This window comes from Porites lutea, chromosome 13 (genome assembly GCF_958299795.1).
Source record: "Porites lutea chromosome 13, jaPorLute2.1, whole genome shotgun sequence".
Taxonomy (NCBI): domain Eukaryota; kingdom Metazoa; phylum Cnidaria; class Anthozoa; order Scleractinia; family Poritidae; genus Porites; species Porites lutea.
The window spans coordinates 10,452,155-10,471,388 of NC_133213.1; the positions used below are offsets into that span (position 1 = coordinate 10,452,155).

Sequence of the window (19,234 nt, forward strand, 5' to 3'; positions counted from 1 at the left end):
GTATGATCTGCAGATAGTTTATCTACAGTGTATATGTAAACTGCTTTTAATAGACCTTTTTACCAATACAGCAGCCATATTGAATTAATTCAATTTAAGGAGTATTATAGGATGCCCAGGGGGCATGAGCACATTAATTTTTTTTTAGTTTGAATTTTGGAGTGCTTTTCGGGACATTTTTTCGTAAAGTTTTCTTAGAATAAGATTGTAATGGGAAAAAAGATCCTTGTGCCCTGTTTGGATGTAATAATGATCGCCTTTTTCTAGTTCAGCATTAGAAATATGGTCTTTCACTGTATATTTCTCGGGAAAAAGGTGATCATGATTACATCCAAACATGGCACAAGGATCTTTTTTCCCATTAGAATCTTATTCTAAGAAAACTTTACGAAAAAAATGTCCCGAAAAGCGCTCCAAAATACAAGCGAAACGTGCTCATGTCCCCTGGGCATCCTATAATACTCCTTAAATTGAATTAATTCAATATGGCCACCTTATCGGTAAAAAGGTCTATTAGTACCCTTATTTTGTTCGGCTGCTGATAATAATAATGTTATTGAGGACAATCACCTGTCTTTTTCCTTCAATTCCCAATTTATTTTTGTGCATGCCTCACAACAGGTATGTCAATGCCAGAGATTTCAAACCCATTGAATTTATTGGGTGGCAACAAGCTACCTTAAACTTCAAGGACACTTTGGAGGATTCTTGCTGATCTCAGCAAGACTGTTCTTTGAAGTGCAGTGCCAACTCAATCCCAGAATTATTTATGTTTTTTCAGTTAAACCTCCAGTTTCTTCAGAATAGTACCCAGTGCTCCAAAACAAAAGGGGCAACTTTTACACCTTCATCTTTCACAAGTAGTATCTTCATGCCAGATGGAGATACTAAGTCTTGTTGACTATACTTGTTGTTGATCTCTTGTTCGATGTCCACCCTTTTGTCACAAGGACATGCAATATCAGTGATGAGGCAATTTTTGTTCTGTTGGTCCACACACACGATGTCAAGGCGATTGTGATCCAGTTTCCTTTCTGTTTATATTATATACAGAAATCCGAAAGAAATTTGAAAGTTTATTATCCTTAACATCACAATATTATTATGATTATTATTGTTGTTGTTGATGATGTTATTATAAGCATGGGTAGTAAAGAGGTTCATACACATGTACAAAAATAAACTACCTTAACCACTATTTTGGGCTCTAATTTGTGGTTATTGCTCACTTTTTTCAATGACTGTGCTTTGCAGATTTTAGTAAAACAGATGAAGGTGCGAACAGATGGTTAAGCAGACCCTGCAGCAGCTAGATGCCAGCTCCTTGGTTAATTCTTCCAAACCCCAGAGTTTAAGGAGATCCACCTACAAGCCAACCATCCTTTAGTTCACATGCATGGCCATTGTCATTGATTAGCAGTGGAGCTAGTTGTCACACCAGTACATCCTCCTCCACTGCAGCCTCCCTCCCCACATTCTCCTTTACTTTAAGGAGTGGCAGTGATGATGAACATAGGATGGAGAATGGATGAATTACTCTCTAGTTGTTGCCATTGTTTGTTTAAATTTAGTATCTTCACCATGACACAACTCATTTCACACAGTGTGAGTTGTGTCATGGTCCCGATATTAGTCGATACGAACCCGTATTCTTGAGAAAAACGGGAGTATGGAGAGGTATCGGGTTCCGGACACGCAGCGTATACATTGAGTATCAGGACCCGTATTTTTCCTGAATCGAACTTTTTCCGCGGCATGGAATATCCGATATCCGGACAAGTCATTGAAACGCGGCGTGTCAAGACCTGTAAACGTCCTTATTTTTCTAGATTTGCCGAGAATCATGGAGTGCCGTTGATGAACGCTACAATTTTTGCCTTTATTTTCTTTAAAATTCCGCGCTACAGATTGTGTTATCCTAATTTATACTCCAAACGTTCACGACACGTGAAGATTCTATTCCGTAGAATGCGGTGAAATTCCACGATACGTGAAGTTTCGAGTGTTTTCTCTTCCCCGAAATTCCATGGTACGTGAAATACCAGGGACTCAAACACCACTGGAATTCCACGGTTCATGATGAAATTACCGATGTTGAAATCGTGGCAAAACTCCCTGATACGCGAAAATTGCAACACGTTTATTGTACTAAATTCGACGATACTTTCAATTTCCATGCCTGATACTGAAAAAAGTGATACCGCCTTTTCCCTCCATTGATACCTCACGATATGTTTCCTGGTCAGCATTGAACTTCACTGCATTTCAGGGACTTATTTGTGGGGTTGCAGTATTATACTGAAAATGATTTTTAACAGTTCCGACCATTCTACCATTTTTATCACCGCCCCAGTCTTATTCACTTTAACTAATTGCCCAACGCATGAGGGAAAAACACAGGTTTTAAATCGCGTAACATCATTTATTTTAAAGTTCAAATACAGGAACAAAGTTTGATAATTCTGACAGGAAAACGTGCAAAGTTGTGTCAGTTGATAAACCTAACTCTAAAAAGTGTTCGGACATGTTGACAATTCATTCAAAGAAATATACAAGGTACAGTTGCAAGGTTGATTGGAATATTCAGAATGAGTGATTTCAAAACATTTCAATTTTTTCTAAAAAAAAAAGTTTTGTAAAAATTAAAACAGAATTCAAAGTGAAGATACTAAATTTAATCAAACAATGGCAACAACTAGAGAGTAATCCATCCATTCTCCATCCTATGTTCATCATCACTGCCACTCCTTAAAGTAAAGGAGAATGTGGGGAGGGAGGCTGCAGTGGAGGAGGATGTACTGGTGTGACAACTAGCTCCACTGCTAATCAATGACAATGGCCATGCATGTGAACTAAAGGGTGGTTGGCTTGTAGGTGGATCTCCTTAAACTCTGGGGTTTGGAAGAATTAACCAAGGAGCTGGCATCTAGCTGCTGCAGGGTCTGCTTAACCATCTGTTCGCACCTTCATCTGTTTTACTAAAATCTGCAAAGCACAGTCATTGAAAAAAGTGAGCAATAACCACAAATTAGAGCCCAAAATAGTGGTTAAGGTAGTTTATTTTTGTACATGTGTATGAACCTCTTTACTACCCATGCTTATAATAACATCATCAACAACAACAATAATAATCATAATAATATTGTGATGTTAAGGATAATAAACTTTCAAATTTCTTTCGGATTTCTGTATATAATATAAACAGAAAGGAAACTGGATCACAATCGCCTTGACATCGTGTGTGTGGACCAACAGAACAAAAATTGCCTCATCACTGATATTGCATGTCCTTGAGACAAAAGGGTGGACATCGAACAAGAGATCAACAACAAGTATAGTCAACAAGACTTAGTATCTCCATCTGGCATGAAGATACTACTTGTGAAAGATGAAGGTGTAAAAGTTGCCCCTTTTGTTTTGGAGCACTGGGTACTATTCTGAAGAAACTGGAGGTTTAACTGAAAAAACATAAATAATTCTGGGATTGAGTTGGCACTGCACTTCAAAGAACAGTCTTGCTGAGATCAGCAAGAATCCTCCAAAGTGTCCTTGAAGTTTAAGGTAGCTTGTTGCCACCCAATAAATTCAATGGGTTTGAAATTTCTGTCATTGACATACCTGTTGTGAGGCATGCACAAAAATAAACTGGGAATTGAAGGAAAAAGACAGGTGATTGTCCTCAATAACATTATTATTATCAGCAGCCGAACAAAATAAGGGTACTAATAGACCTTTTTACCGATACGGTGGCCATATTGAATTAATTCAATTTAAGGAGTATTATAGGATGCCCAGGGGACATGAGCACATTTCGCTTGTATTTTGGAGCGCTATTCGGGACATTTTTTTCGTAAAGTTTTCTTAGGATAAGATTCTAATGGGAAAAAAGATCCTTGTGCCATGTTTGGATGTAATCATGATCACCTTTTTCCCGAGAAATATACAGTGAAAGACCATATTTCTAATGCTGAACTAGAAAAAGGCGATCATTATTACATCCAAACAGGGCACAAGTATTTTTTTCCATTACAATCTTATTCTAAGAAAACTTTACGAAAAAATGTCCCGAAAAGCACTCCAAAATTCAAACTAAAAAAAAATTAATGTGCTCATGCCCCCTGGGCATCCTATAATACTCCTTAAATTGAATTAATTCAATATGGCTGCTGTATTGGTAAAAAGGTCTATTAAAAGCAGTTTACATATACACTGTAGATAAACTATCTGCAGATCATAGGTACAGCTATTTCATACATTATTTTTTTAAAAGGTTAATTTGCACAGTGGTTCAAAAATAATAATATTGTCTATCTTAAATGCACAAAAAAATTTAACTAACGGTAATTTGGACAAAACCTGGAGCTGAGATACAGTGTTTTTGAAAAAGCAAAGCTGAATTAATGAAGGGTGAAATGAAATGTATTGCTGTATTGGTATAAAATAGATTCTCAATAATTGTAAATCTATTTTGTCAATGCAGTTTTTATAAAACAGCTTGTGTGTTTATAAATCAAGCACTACACCTACTGGAAAACGTGACTGCATGTACCGCTACAATGAAGAGGTCTTATAACAAAATACCATATTTATTTGATTAAGTGCCTTGCCTGGGTGCTCACTAAAGTTTTGCACCTTGAGAGTGGGCTATTATTCAAATTGGTCACTTTAATGCGTGTATTTGGGCTGGGTGTTTAATGAATTCTCACAGTTTTTATCAAAAGTAATTTTGTTGGAGATAGAGTAATTTTGTTTGAGTTCCAAAGCAGATTTTTAACTGTTCATTGAAAGTTTCTTTAAAATACTGTACTAAGAAAACTTGGTCTCTTAATTTAGTAGAACTTAGTCTTTTTCAATCTAGCTGGTATGGGGTAGGCACTTATTCGAGGTTAGGAGATAATTCATTTTTTTTCTGCCTATAAGGTGGAGGGTTATTGGAGGCGGGCAGTTACTTGAGGTTGAGCACTTTATCAAATAAATAATAAGGTATTCTATTTTCTTTTCAGCATTTGTTGTTACATGTAATTACAAATTCTCAGTAACATTGACTTTTCTTCTATTTTCTGGTACAAACCCCTCAACCCCAGTGTCACTTACCTGCACAATATTGTATAGTGCTCCTAAGATGTTTGCCTAGTATTGAAAGGAAAATCAGGAATCAATGAAGTTCACTTGTCACTGCTGCCTTAATTACCCACTGAAATGTAAGATACTGAGTATTTACAAATTAATGTACAGGGGCTGTGCCACCACAGTCTTACTTCACTTTGTTAATATTAAACATTAAATGGTGTGGGATGAGGTTTTGTGATAGCCAGAAATAATCAAGGGAGAGGTTTGACTAAATGATATCAGCTGAGCCGAAGGCCGAGGCTGATAACACTTACTGAGACCTTGATTATTCCAAATATCACCTGGTCTCCCTGGTCTTGATCAATGATCACTGTAGTGTAAACAAAAAATCATAAGTTTTGTTGAAAATATACATGGTCGAGTTTGAAATGTGACGCGGTAAGTGGAAAAATGCACGGAGTATTGGCTCAGGTATTCAAGCTTATAAAAAGTAGCAATGTAGGAAAATGTGTCCCGTGTATGTATAGTTTTATTCACAGCGTTGAGTTGAAAATTGTATAGTTCTACTATGTAACTGTAATTTGATGAAGCGAGTTGAAAATACACAGCGAGCAAGGTCAAATAGAAGAGTTGAGTTTAAAAGCTAATGTTGAATTTCAAATTCAAACCATAAGTTTTCGTGGGGATCTTACACTATACGGACTGAAAAACACTTTCACAACTTGCAAAGCAGTCAACTTGTGTGGTAGTTCAGAGGTGAAAAGTGAACCAGTATAGAGAATAATATTCAATAACTGACAAAAATATATCTCATGCCTCTTTGTTTTTCTCACATATCGTATTTGTCCTTGCAAAATCGAAGGCACACTACCTGCATTACTGTGTAAATGTAAATTCTTAACCAACAACAATGCGTGCTGAACTATCGATCCAATTGATCAACTTTATAGATACCTTTATTTTTCCGGGTGAAGAGAATACTATTATAATAGTAGTTGTGAGATAACAATTACTTGAGAAAGTGCCAGATTTATCAGAATTAAATCTATTCAAGAGAGCTTTATAATATGAGCTTACATTGTGTACATATTCACAATTCAGTGATAACATTTAATTTCACTTTGTTTATTGGAATCAGTAAACACCTTAATTGAAAGTCGAAATTCAAATGAACCCAATAAACAAATTACATCCATTGCTGAAAGCTCTTTACATTAAAGCAGCCTTAACTTTCCTTAGGTTTGCAGCAAAACACTTCTCAATATCTTAACTCTTTGGCGATTGTTTCAGCTCTATGTTGCTATAATACATGTATTATGTTGCATAGCCTGTGAACAGTACAGGCTCTCTGTTTGGGGAAAGTTAAAAAGGGGAAGAGCCAGTAGAGAAACCTATGAGGCTGCTATTTTGCGGCACCCACTGTGCATCAGATTCTGATGCAAGCCCCTAGTGGCGAGAACACTGACAGGTCTTTTGATCTTTAACATGGCTTCTTCTGGCACATCACTGATAAGCTTATTTAGCCACAAAAATTAATGACATTAATGACAATCATGAGAAGACACACAGGGCTTGCACTGTAAGTATCCCGGAGAGCTCCATACAATTCCTTATAATTTTGTTATAAGGAATTGTATGGAGCTTGCGAGGAGACTTTTCTTAATTAGCTCAGGCGAGACAGATTTTGTCACGTATGATCAGCGCGAGGTGTTTTTCGCGACACTTTTCTGTCACGAAAATGTCATCATATGAAAGCAAAACAGACACGTTTGCGTCGGCAGGCCAAAGGCTTTTCTTCTTCCATTTCAGAGATCATTTTTGTTTCAATCTGGTCAAAAATCAAGTTTTTAGGTTGTAGGTAATAAAATATTGTCTTATTTTGTTCTCAAGGACCTTTAGAAAACGAGACAAACGAGATAATTGACTAGAGAAAGAAGCGTGAAAACGCTTTTTTGGAAGAAAATATTTTTTTATTCCCGCAGCAATTTTGCGAAATCGCGAAGCGCAATATATTCAGTTTCTTCCAAAGCCGTCATGATTAAGCAGTGTAATGCCATCACAACTAAGCATGAATTTAGTTTGTATCGCAAAAGCTGCGAAAATAGAGATGAAAAAAAAAATAGATCGGGAAAATTAATAAAATCACCAAGAAACCGTCTCGAGGGAGCTTTGTTAAACAAACCGTTGGTACGGTTTATTTAACCTAAACTGGAAAAGGAGACGTCTGCACGCAAAATACATTTCATCCTACATGTAGTTGTGATTTCCAAAACGGACCTCGGGAGCCTCATTGCCGTAATATATTCCACAATACAGAAACCACAGCAGAATCGCCTTCCTTGCATGCTAACTTTCCGCTCCAATTATGACCATACAGTACCAGTGAAATGTTTCAAAATTTAAAGCGGCCGAAACTTATTTCCATCAGCGCGTAGTTAGCTAGTTAAGCAATAATAATGCACAGCACTGTAAATAACACGGTTCTAGAATATCTGACGGCTTCGCGTTTTGTTCGTCGTTGCATGTGATTTAATCGCTTATAACCTAACAGAAAATGTAAATGTACCTGAACGAAATACCGTGTATTACCTTACCTTAACGCTGTGATGTGTGTAAATTTGTCTTTTGCTATGGTTTTAGACAATACGACTTCTCCTGACTAACAATTGTGCGATAAAACAAGCGCGATAATGGAATAGTCGAAGTGCCATGGTATAGCACTTTATGACAAAGTTTTAACTGGAAAACTTGTTACCATCTGATGTACACCTGTATAGTCTATGTTTGTAAGCTCTGCCTAAAGAATCACTGGGTTACACTGCACCCATGGGTGTGCCACCTAAAGTGCAGCCTATGTTTGTTAGCTCTACCTAAATAATCACTTGGTTACACTGCACCCATGGGTGTGCCACCTAAAGTGCAGCCTATGTTTGTTAGCTCTACCTAAAGAATCACTGGGTTACACTGCACCCATGGGTGTGCCACCTAAAGTGCAGCCTATGTTTGTTAGCTCTACCTAAAGAATCACTGGGTTACACTGCACCCATGGGTGTCCCACCTAAAGTGCGGCCTATGGTTGTTAGCTCTACCTAAAGAATCACTGGGCTGCACTGCACCCATGGGTGTGCCACCTAAAGTGCAGCCTATGTCCGTTAGCTCTACATAAAGAATCACTGGGTTACATTGCACCCATGGGTGTGCCACCTAAAGTGCGGCCTATGTTTGTTAGCTCTACCTAAAGAATCACTGGGTTATACTGCACCCATGGGTGTGCCACCTAAAGTGCAGCCTATGTCCATTAGCTCTACTTAAAGAATCACTTGGTTACACTGCACCCATGGGTGTGCCACCTTAAGTGCAGCCTATGTTTGTTAGCTCTACCTAAAGAATCACTGGGTTACACTGCACCCATGGGTGTGCCACCTAAAGTGCAGCCTATGTTTGCTAGCTCTACCTAAAGAATCACTGGGTTACACTGCACCCATGAGTGTGCCACCTAAAGTGCAGGCTATGTTTGTTAGCCTACCTAAAGAACCACTGGGTTACACTGCACCCATGGGTGTGCAGCCTATGTTTGTTAGCTCTACCTAAAGAATCACTGGCTTACACTGCACCCATGGGTGTGCCACCTAAAGTGCAGCCTATGTTTGTTAGCTCTACCTAAAGAATCACTGGCTTACACTGACGCCTATGTTTGTTAGCTCTACCTAAAGAATCACTGGGTTACACTGCACCCATGGGTGTGCCACCTAAAGTGCAGGCTATGTTTGTTAGCTCTACCTAAAGAATTACTGCGTTACACTGCACCCATGGGTGTGCCACCTAAAGTGCGGGCTATGTTTGTTAGCTCTACCTAAAGAATCACTGGGTTACACTGCACCCATGGGTGTCCCACCTAAAGTGCGGCCTGTGGTTGTTAGCTCTACCTAAAGAACCACTGGGCTGCACTGCACCCATGGGTGTGCCACCTAAAGTGCAGCCTATGTCCGTTAGCTCTACCTAAAGAATCACTGGGTTACATTGCACCCATGGGTGTGCCACCTAAAGTGCGGCCTATGTTTGTTAGCTCTACCTAAAGAATCACTGGGTTATACTGCACCCATGGGTGTGCCACCTAAAGTGCAGCCTATGTCCATTAGCTCTACTTAAAGAATCACTTGGTTACACTGCACCCATGGGTGTGCCACCTTAAGTGCAGCCTATGTTTGTTAGCTCTACCTAAAGAATCACTGGGTTACACTGCACCCATGGGTGTGCCACCTAAAGTGCAGCCTATGTTTGCTAGCTCTACCTAAAGAATCACTGGGTTACACTGCACCCATGAGTGTGCCACCTAAAGTGCAGCCTATGTTTGTTTGCCTACCTAAAGAACCACTGGGTTACACTGCACCCATGGGTGTGCAGCCTATGTTTGTTAGCTCTACCTAAAGAATCACTGGCTTACACTGCACCCATGGGTGTGCCACCTAAAGTGCAGCCTATGTTTGTTAGCTCTACCTAAAGAATCACTGGCTTACACTGACGCCTATGTTTGTTAGCTCTACCTAAAGAATCACTGGGTTACACTGCACCCATGGGTGTGCCACCTAAAGTGCAGGCTATGTTTGTTAGCTCTACCTAAAGAATTACTGCGTTACACTGTACCCATGGGTGTGCCACCTAAAGTGCGGCCTATGTTTGTTAGCTCTACCTAAAGAATCACTGGGTTACACTGCACCCATGGGTGTGCCACCTAAAGTGCAGCCTATGTTTGTTAGCCTACATAAAGAACCACTGGGTTACACTGCACCCATGGGTGTGCAGCCTATGTTTGATAGCTCTACCTAAAGAATCACTGGGTTACACTGCACCCATGGGTGTGCCACCTAAAGTGCAGCCTATGTTTGTTAGTTCTACCTAAAGAATCACTGGCTTACACTGCACCCATGAGTGTGCCACCTAAAGTGCAGCCTATGTTTGTTAGCTCTACCTAAATAATCACTGCGTTACACTGCACCCATGGGTGTGCCACCTAAAGTGCAGCCTATGTTTGTTAGCTCTACCTAAAGAATCACTGCGTTACACTGCACCCATGGGTGTGCCACCTAAAGTGCAGCCTATGTTTGTTGGCTCTACCTAAAGAATCACTGGGTTACACTGCACCCATGGGTGTGCCACCTAAAGTGCAGCCTATGTTTGTTGGCTCTACCTAAAGAATCACTGGGTTACACTGCACCCATGGGTGTGCCACCTAAAGTGCAGCCTATGTTTGTTGGCTCTACCTAAAGAATCACTGGGTTACACTGCACCCATGGGTGTGCCACCTAAAGTGCAGCCTATGTTTGTTAGCTCTACCTAAAGAATCACTGGGTTACACTGCACCCATGGGTGTGCCACCTAAAGTGCAGCCTATGTTTGTTAGCTCTACCTAAAGAATCACTGCGTTACACTGCACCCATGGGTGTGCCACCTAAAGTGCGGCCTATGTTTGTTAGCTCTACCTAAAGAATCACTGGGTTACACTGCACCCATGGGTGTGCCACCTAAAGTGCAGCCTATGTTTGTTAGCTCTACCTAAAGAATCACTGGGTTACACTGCACCCATGGGTGTGCCACCTAAAGTGCAGCCTATGTTTGTTAGCTCTACCTAAAGAATCACTGCGTTACACTGCACCCATGGGTGTGCCACCTAAAGTGCGGCCTATGTTTGTTAGCTCTACCTAAAGAATCACTGGGTTACACTGCACCCATGGGTGTGCCACCTAAAGTGCAGCCTATGTTTGTTGGCTCTACCTAAAGAATCACTGGGTTACACTGCACCCATGGGTGTGCCACCTAAAGTGCAGCCTATGTTTTTTAGCTCTACCTAAAGAATCACTGGCTTACACTGTGATCATGGACGTTTGCCTCGCGCTCTCTTCAAAGACAAAAAAGCTAGAGTCTTTTTGGCCAGAAATCAAGCTTTGTTTCCCCTAAAAATTTGACACCATATTAGAGCCCCGAAAGACGTTGAAAGTTCCTCCATGATAGAAGAGTGTTTTGCTAGAGGTGATAAACGTTTGGCTTACATGAGTTTCAATATAAAGGTGCAAAGACTTATCAGCATAATTATAGCACACAAACATTGTCATCAAACTCCTGGCATGTAGTCTGAATAAGCCAAGCAAATATGAATAAAGCGGATAACGAGAAATATTCGTCAAATGGTCTCGTTAAGTAAATTATACTTCACTTTGCGAAAGAAATTTATCGCTTGTATCCGTGTTACGCATCAAAAAAGCGAGGAGTCATCGCATGACATTAGTTAACATAGGTAATACTCACGAGTTTCACGAATTCCAATTCCACGAGTTTTCGCCAAGTAACAAATTTAAAACTTCAATTCTTACCTTACAGTGGTCGGTTCATTTACCTTACATTTGCCAACACTAATAAACATGAAAAAAACAATGAAATCCTGCACTCTTCTTTCAAAAGGAGCAAGCTGCATGAAGTAAAATCCACCGATATGCGCTGCATTCTCACTACAAATATAAACATAATTTGTCGTGAAGAAAATACGACGAGGAGGAAAAAATGCCAGATCTTCGCCTCGGCAATGTATTCCAGCTACCAAGCCGGCGTATCTCCAGAAGGTGGACTCGAGGTGGGACAAACCTTGTGAGTTTTTTTAGAAGCCCTTTGCGCGCAAACTAATTTATTCTGGCACGAAATGAAGATTAAGAAAATGTATCTGAAATCTAATACACGACAAGAAAATTTTCGCACTTTCAAGGAGCGCGACATATTAAATGGGATTAAGTCGGATTAGCTGCCCGCGGAGAAAACATCCCTGCGTGGGATGGTACTTCCAGTAAAAAGCCTCTGTGTCCTCTCATGTTGCTGACAGAAGATCAGCAAAGGTTTGTCTTAAGGCTCTCCCCTTTCCCTTCCCTCTCCTCCCAAATTTTTTGCCCTTCAACCCAAACAGAAAGCGTGTTCACAGGCTATATGTTGCATATTCCAAACTCTACAAAGAGAAAAAAGAAAGACCGCAACATACAATACATCTGAAAAGCGACATAAAATCAGTTAAGTTGCAATTTACCAAAATAAACGAAATGCAATAGTGAGAAACAATCCCGCCTTCAACCACCATGATTTTGTTCCTTCTCAAAACCGTCTACATTGTACCTTTGGTTTATGATGCTATGTGCAACATCAGCACACAAAACTGCTGGCAAGACCCTTGATGATTGCTTTGCAAGTTGTGAGAACATCATTTCCATTTCATGGTATGGGAAGTAACTTCCCTCCCCCACCTCCCTCTGTGCACACAACCTACAGATTAGTCACTAATAGACCTTTCCCGCATTACGCTCTATTGAGCGAATGCAAAGAAATGAGGATGAGGTTTGGGTGGACAATTTCATACAAAGGTCTATCTGCCAGCAGATAACTAACTAATCTGTAGGTTGAGCTTGCAATGTATGATTTCTAAGAGCAAACTGTGTATACTGTCTTTGTCCTAATTTTCTTGAAAACACTGTACAGGGTTGTGAACAATTTTTTTCTCTTGAAAGGACATATGTCCCACTAAGACACCATCTTGGTTGGACAAGCAAAGTTTTAGTTGTACATAATGCCAATTACAAGTCCTTATTGTATAGAAAAATTCATTACCTGATGAGGGAATTCCACGTTAAATTGCACACGAAAACCAATATCGCACGAATCGCGCAGCGATGAGTGCGATATCGGTTTTCAAGTGCAATTTAACGTTGAATTCACGAGTCAGGTAATGGATTTTCCTTGAATCGCATAACTGAATAAAAATCAGAAAAAAAAAGAAAACGGCAGTAATATTGTTTGTTTTTATCCTGAGCGCGCACTAAAGGAAGCCATTTCAAAGTCAACTGTCAGAACTGTCTTTGCATTAGCGAAGAGGAAGCAAGGTCAGTCGTACACGTTTGACCCTTCGACAACTTTTTTTGTACCTTGTGCTTGTTTTTACATTTGTTTTCAAACTCTTTTACATGAAAACAAGCTTCACACTAATCGTAAGGATAAATAGAGGTATTTCAATGAATTTACAAGCCATTTATCTATAACATCTTTTTTCAAATTGGTCATTTGCTTGAGATGGAAAAAAATATACACCTTTTATTTCTTCGGCGGCAAAACTGAAAGAAATGAAGTGTCCAAGCAAAAGCACTGAAAGTTTACACGCTGGGAAAAAAAGTGCTAAAAATCGGCCACAAAATGTGTCCAAAGTTTGTTTAAAAATATGCGTGGAATGTCACAAATATCTCTTAAACTATAGAAGATAATGAGTTGAGACTTTCACTTTCTATTTATCTTAAGTTTTTCTTTCAAATTCTACATTTTTTGGGTTAGTACTGCGCATGACCAAAAAGTCCATTTTGTGACGTCATCAATTGTGACGTCACAAAAATGAAATTTGAGATTCCAAATCGGACAAGTTCTTTAATTTTATGTGCACTATATTTGTGCAAAGTATCACACTTTCAGGTTTAATTCTCTTGGAGGAGAAGTCTTTGGGAATTTTGATTTTTTAATTGGCCACTAGAGGGTCACGTGACTCTCTACCAACAAAACGCCTATTCCAAAATTTTCCTGGAGTGAAGTATTGTTGCCTGTATTAATTTCAGTGTCATGCCCTTAAAGGAAAGAAAGTTATAGCCCCAAGAACTCCAAAAATGTTTTGTGCCTATCACGCCCCCACTCAATCTTTTGGCCGATTTTTACCACTTTTTTTCCCAGCGTGTTAACGTCGCGATTGATATATGGTAAGTACCTTGAAATGTTTTAGAAATGCTGTTCAAGTTCAGCTCTGTTTTGTACTTTTCTAAGTATCACGATTCAGGACGTTTGCAAGCGGCGTACTCTTTTTCGTTTTTTCACTGAGGGGCCATGTCGTCTTTGAAGGTATTTATTTCTGCTCCTGTATATGTGACAATCGACCCCGGCACTTCCTCCGTTGTTGCTTCTCTGTTTTGTTTGGTTGAACTTTGGCTTGCCATTTTCTGGGCCATGTTCACAAGATTTTCTTCTTCTCTCGTTGTCGTGAGCGAAATGCCTCTTTGAGAATTTGTAGTTCAGTTCAAAACAAGGAAGAACCTCCGGCTCGCTATAAAAACGCTTTTGTTTGTTTTGAACTCTTCAAGGGGTGACAATGGTTTTGAAAACATTTTAAAATGACATTGTAGGAAACCTTTTTAGCAGTTGTTGTTTTAGAATTTGACGATAGTTGTTACCTACATGTAGATGCGAAACAATATTGCTTAGCCTCGTTTTCAACTCGCAATTCCACACTAAATACTTCGCTTCTTTAACTAATCAGAATGCGAGATTTTACTCAGTTATGCGATTCTCAGTAGAACCTAGTGTAAGTGAAGAAATATTACTTGAAAATAACAACATCACTGTTTCATGTAAACAAATTTGTCCTGAAGCATTACATTTTTATCAAAAGTTACAGGCAAAAAGGATGAACTTTAGGCCAACAAGTGTTCGAAAACCTCTATTCTTGGCTTGCAACCACGTGACAAAGGCGGTCATATTGGTGGTGTGTTGGAGGTCATTACAATAGAATGTTTTTTTTAGAAGAATTTACATGAAAATAGGGTTTAGTTCCCGGAGGAGAGAAAAACTTTTGTTCTTAACCCTAACACACCACCAATATGGCTGCTGTGACGTCAAGTGCAGACCAGCAATTGTAATCCATTTTAATCTTCTTCAAGTTTGTCTATCTGAGCCTCCTTCTGTGTTTGCTGTCTTGTTTATACCTTCTTCAACTGTTGTGAGTAGTTATTTTTGAGCTATTTTGAAAAAATAGCTCATATGTCAGTGGTGTGAGCGTATGTATCTTTGTGGCTTTGTATCTTTGTAACTTTGTAACTTTGTAACTTTGTATCTTTGTAACTTTGTATGTTCGGATGTTTGTTGCAAGAGCCAATAAGGTTGAAGGTACTATGAGTTGATGCTAAGGGACCAATGAGATCTTGGCATCTACTTAAAAATCACATTGCTAAAGGTCGAACAAGGGCACTTTAAGACCGCCATCTTGATTCTTTACAATTTGTTCGTCTTTTATTACGGCTACAGGTGTTTGGAAACATTATATTAAATATCTTCATGATTTAAACGCTGTGTACAGTGATGCAGCTGTTTAAGGGTTCATATTTTAGTGTGGATGCTACTTCAAGACATTTCTGACCGAATTCGGCTATCGCGAACGGTACCACGCACGTATTTATGAGTTGTGTTTCACCTGCTTCAAGGTAGAGTATAAACGATCATATATTTTCAAAGCTCTTCCAGTGAAGCAATAATTGATATTTAGATATGGACTTTAATTCGAAAGTATGCGGCCTATAAAATGTGGTTTTAGAAGTTTGAAAAGCAGCTTATTTTTTTAAAAGCTGTACCGAGTATTGTTAATCCTGTAAACAAGCTGTAGAAATATTATTCTCTCGCTTACAAAGTTCAACAGACCTTTTTCGTTCCGGCAAAACAACAACAAAAAGGAATAATAAGTGAACAACATGATACATCCTTCCTACATACTAAGCATTATAGTTATTGAAACGTATTTTATTTAGTAAAGATGCGTATAAACTTAAGTAGAAACAGTAGCGTTAGGGAATAAAATTGGAAGAAGCTAGTTGACACAATAATTAGGTACTGCTTTATTGAGTGGAGTAACATGATATGAGCAGAAATATATTTCGGCAGTTTGATAATTTTCTTGGAAGTTAATAAATGTTAGGCTATCAACCTTGACGTTGCATGAAACATAATTTAATTGCAGATGTTGTAATAAGGCCGAGGTGATTTCTTAAAATCGCTTGAGAAAATTTTGTAGTAAACAATTTGCGTTTTTTTTAAGTACGAATTGTAAAAGGGCCAAAGACCAACATCTTCACATGCAAATCGTGTACATGAGTTATTTTTATAATTCTGTTTACTCGATTACTGTGTGATAACTCGAATTCCCTCACGTACGAACCACGGAAGGGGGCAAAGTCCAACACTTTCACGTGCCATCTGTGTGACTGTACATCTCATGCAGATTGGCTTTTCACAATAGTAATAGTGACTTGAACGTATAAAGACCTGTTTCGTTTAGTAATCAATGCCCTAAAAAAGGCTCTTGTCTTTTAAGAAGCAATAGCTTTTAAAACATGAAGAAATAAGTTGTCGGAATTAAAGACTGTCTCACAAATGTTAATAAATGTTAGGTCATCAACCTTGACGTTGCATGAAACATAATTTAATTGCAGATGTTGTAATGAAGTCGAGGTGAATTCTTAAAATCGCTTGAGAAAATTTTGTAGTAAACAATTTGCCTTTTTATAACGTACGAATTGTAAAAGGGCCAAAGACCAACATCTTCACGTGCAAATTGTGTGCAAGAGTTATTTTTATAATTCTGTTTACTAGTTAATGTGTGATAACTCGAATTCCCTCACGTACGAACCACGAAAAGGGACAAAGTCCAACACTTTCACGTGCCATCTGTGTGACTGTACATCTCATGCAGATTGGCTTTTCACACTGATAAATAGTAACTTGGACGTATGAAGACCTGTTTCATTTTGTAACCAATGCCTTAAAAAAGGCTCTTGCCTTTTAAGAAGCAATAGCTTTTAAAACATGAAGAAATAAGTTGTCGGAGTTAAAGACTGTTTCACTGAGTAGAATCGCTCGTGAAAACCTCGTGAATTATGATGACGCAACCATCTACCTCAATGATAAAAATCCTAGTATTTCGTAACTATTCAGTATTCGATGAGTCACATTTTGGCTTAAGAAACTCCGAGGAAACCTTAGAGTTTTCCTTCTAATCAACGTTTGGTGAGTAGAAATTTATTTTACTTTAGCAATTTGATTAACTTGCACCAGATGTAACTGGGAAAGACAGAGGAAAGTGAATACATAGGTTGAGGATCGACTCAGCTGAGCGTTTCGCGTTTTCATTTATGTAGCGCAATACCCAATTTCGCACAAAAACCAAATCTACACGTAGGATGAAAAAGGTAGATTCATCACTCTTGGTAAGGTTACACCGAAGTATTATAGTTACACTGAAGCATTCAAAATAGCTCATGCACGTTGAACGTGCCTATGTTTATGTTTCAGTCAATATGGTGGCGGTTTCATCTGTTTAAATTTTGATAAATTTCGTGTCACAGCTCCTTTATAAAACATTGATTTCATTGAAAACTTAAAATGATTTAAATAGTTTGAAAACAGGGCAGCTTACCTTTTCTTGCTATCTAATTTTCCAGCAAAATCCTGAGTCTTGGAGCGCTTTAGTAGTACAGTCCTTAGTATACTTCGGTGTTCAAATTCTCAGTCTGCTTGACTGCGTCTCCTGTACCGAAAGGGTTGCCTCTTAAGATCTATCGACAACTGAAGGTTGAACGTTCGATGATAATGTGTTACAATCCTCAGACGTCCTGTGATGCTATCGAGAAGCATAATTATGGACTCAAACTTCTGAGGGAAATCAAACAAGTTGGCGTGATCGAAACGATCGATTTCACACTTTCAAAATGGACGCCAAATCGGAACCTGAAAGAGCATGTGCAAAGCGAATACCCGCTGACCAGTTGCTTTGCTGTATTGTTTCATTTCCAGGCCTCATTCGAACGTATATCCCCCAGGTTTTTTCTTCTTTTTTCTTCTCCTTACAGAGGCGATACCCGGGAAGCGATAAAGGCAGTTCAAAAAACAATGTAGTATTTGTAGAAAGTTAGTCAATACTCCGGTGAAATTAAGTAGCCATAGTTTTTCGAGAATGCCGTCTGTCGTTCATCGTAACTGAGGAAATAGTTATCACGCATGTTCTCTCTGTTTTGAATTTGTTTTCGTTCAACTAGTTGTGACAAAGACACTGTATTATTTTTCAAGAGTAAGTGACAGGCCATTTATGTTAAGTTAACACTGCCTTCCATGCCAGTCACCCGAACAGAATTACACGATCTCCAAAAACAACAAGCCAACGATTCTCATCGTTAGCGGCGTGAAAACTACTTCGGTCATGCTAAAAACAACAAAGAAAACAGATCCTGCTACCAGAGTGCACGTGGCAACCTTACAGTTACTCAACTTTCATATCTCGCGCAAGAGAATGAGCGTAAAGTTGTTGCAACTTTATGTTACCTTCATTCAACCGTTAAGCCAAGTGCTTAAATCTTTACCAACCTCGGCGTACCTTGGAAAGTTTGCGTAAATGAGTTAGTTGTGTTTTTATTAGGTAAAGTTTAATTTTTCCTAATTTTCAGTTTTCAAGCCATTTTACCTCACTGTCGAAAGTCGACATAGCTTTGGCTAACTGATATCGTTAAGAACCAGAGCTCGTATATTTCTTGACACACCGCAGAAGACGTGTCCGGGCCACGATTTGTCCTGATTTTTCACGACAGAGGTATCGGGGACACGGACACTCTCTGAAACGCCGCGTTTCATGACACCTCGCGTGTCGGTACACGATTTGCTTAGTGCCATGGGAGTATCGTGGCCCTGTAAATTCCACTAAATTACTTATTTCACGCAGTGTAAGTAAGTAGTATTTAACTGAGCAAGTTATATGTAAGTAGGTATTAAAGCTTTATGTAACTAAGTAAGTACTATGTAAGTAAGTCATGTAAAAAAAAAAAAAAAAAACACCTTCAGCAAATAGTGATATCTTGACATTAGGTTTTCGCGAGAGAACCAGCGCCTCGCATTTTTCAGGGTTCAAGATCATCTTGTTATTACGAAACCACTCGCACACCACCACAAGTTCCTTATTGAGAACATGTTCGACAACAGCTGGATCAGTATCAGCGAAATACAGCTGATTATCATCAGCATAGTTAGACAGCTTCGCCTCTTTTATGAAATAAGATAAGTCATTTATGAAGATATAAAACAATAAGGGTCCCAAAACGGAGCCCTTGAAGAACGTCGCTGTTAACATATGAGATATCACTTGTAACGTCCTCTACTCGAACCCTTTGCATGCGATTTGTTAAATAGCTCTTCAGTAAGTTTAAATTATGGGTAAAAATATCATAAGCAGAAAGCTTCACAAGTAATAAGTCGTGTGGTGTCAAATCAAAAGCTTTTCTTACGTCCATTATCACAGTCACAACCACAGAATTCTTGTCAAGAGCTCCTTTACAGTGCTCGATAA

The 19,234-nt window shown here is 39.0% G+C and overlaps 1 long non-coding RNA gene across 1 annotated transcript; it reads right to left on the minus strand.

Moving 5' to 3' along the window:
- Positions 1–2,401: 2,401 nt before the first annotated feature.
- Positions 2,402–17,690, minus strand: LOC140923120 (uncharacterized). The gene is made up of 3 exons (XR_012164128.1): positions 17,318–17,690; positions 5,095–5,130; positions 2,402–2,985 (listed from the first exon to the last, which is right to left on the minus strand). It is a non-coding gene; the product is annotated as an uncharacterized lncRNA (long non-coding RNA).
- Positions 17,691–19,234: the final 1,544 nt, after the last annotated feature.